The sequence below is a fragment of the Zootoca vivipara genome, chromosome Z1 (genome assembly GCF_965207765.1).
Source record: "Zootoca vivipara chromosome Z1, rZooViv2.hap1.1, whole genome shotgun sequence".
Classification (NCBI taxonomy): Eukaryota; Metazoa; Chordata; class Lepidosauria; order Squamata; family Lacertidae; genus Zootoca; species Zootoca vivipara.
Genome location: NC_142583.1, coordinates 10,197,103 through 10,199,070, shown reverse-complemented (window position 1 = coordinate 10,199,070; position 1,968 = coordinate 10,197,103).

Here is a 1,968-nt window from a genome sequence, read left to right as displayed (position 1 = left end):
GAGGTCTTTAAGAGGGCTCACCCTCATTTACATGCAAGTCCCCCTTTGCCTCAAATGATCTTGCACCTCTTTCAGGTCAGGCAAAGAAATACTGTCATTATTATGGATTTGTCATGATCTGAGATATCTCTCTGTAACAAGCCAAGATTTGCCCTCGTTTATAATTTTCTGTGAAATTAGCGGGGCTTTTTTCCAGCTGGAACTCACCAGAACTCTGTCCCGGCACCTCTCATGTGGGTGCTATTGGAGGTGTTCGTGGTGAGTTCCGGCACCTCTTTTTATAGAAAAATAGCATTGGAAATTAGATTGGTCTGTCTGAACAAACTTGAATCAAAAATATGTAGTAGTGAGAAAGGCTTTTGCAGGCAAAATAAAGAACAGCAGCAAGTATACTCAAGAGGGAGAACGAACGAGTAAGGCTTTGCATTGATATAGTGAACAATGTTTGTCAAGACTAATCTGAAATCTGATATTGTGGAGTAAAAGGATTATCATGTCATTTGCATTCCACCCTTCTTCCAATAAACTCAAGGTGGTCTACCCAATCCATTTTTATCCTCACAACAGACCTGTAAGGTTGATTAGAGCAAGTGGGAATGACTGGGCCAGTATCACACCGTGAGCTTTGTTGCTCAGGAGGAATTTGAACCCATGTTTCCCAGATCCGAATCTGACACCTTTCCTCACCCAAGTCCATTTACAGTGGTACCTCGGGTTACAAACAATTCGGGTTACAGACTCCCCTAACCCGGAAGTAGTACCTCGGGTTAAGAACTTTACCTCAGGATGAGAACAGAAATTGTGCGGCGGCGGCGGCGGCAGGAGGCCCCATGAGCTAAAGTTGTACCTCAGGTTAAGAACGGTTTCAGGTTCAGAACGGACCTCCAGAATGTATTAAGTTCATAACCGGAGGTACCACTGTAATAAGAGCCTGCAATAGATACTAGGCATTAATGGATATTTGCCTGCTGTAATAAATATCAACCTGTTTCTCTGCTTCATGTCCATAAATAAAACCAAACCCGGAGTACCACAATTTAAGAAGGATATTGACGAGCTGGAATATGTGCAGAGGAGGGCAACCAAGATGATTGAGCAACCAAGATGGAAACCAAGCCGTAGGCAAACTTGGCCCTCCAGATGTTTTGGGACTACAACTCCCATCATCCCTGACCACCGGTCCTGTTAGCTAGGGATGTTGGGAGTTGTAGTCCCAAACATCCCAAAACATCTGGAGGGCCAAGTTTGTCTATGCCTGCATAAGGCTATGTTTAGCCCGGAAAAGAAGAGACTGAGAGGTGATATGATAGCCTTTTTGAAGTATCTAAAGGGCTGTCACGCGGAGGATGGAGGAAGTGTGTTTTCTCCTGCTTCGGAGGCTAGAACCCAAACCAATGGATTAAAATTAAAAGGAGATTCTGACTAATCACCAGGAAGAACTTTCTGACCGTAAGAGCTGTTTGACAGTGAAATGGACTCCCTTGGAAGGTGGTGGCCTCTCATTCATTGGAGCTTTTAAAGCAGAGGTTGGATGGCCATTTGTCATGCATCATCTAATTGAGATTCCTGCATTGCAGGGGTTGGACTAAATGACCCTCAGTGCCCCTTCCAACACTGCAATGCTATGATTGTTACAAGTCGCCCTGAATTATGCTCAGTGAGACATCACACCCTTAATGCCATCCTTGCACAAGACTTTGGTAATACGGCGCCCCCCTGAGTGAGGACAAAATTTAGTGCCCCTCCCTTAATAATTCTTATTTGCACAATAATATTTGGCATTACTATTTGGTACTTTGAGTCGGCACCTGTATAAATATCATCATCATCGTTATCCCCCACCGCTCAGGCAGCCCTCACTGCACTATGGGAACCTGCCCAGAATTTCCCCCCTGCCCCCCTGCTATGGGAATTTGCCCCATAACCCCACCAATGAGATGAACTATTGATTGGGCGGGGTGAGGTTGT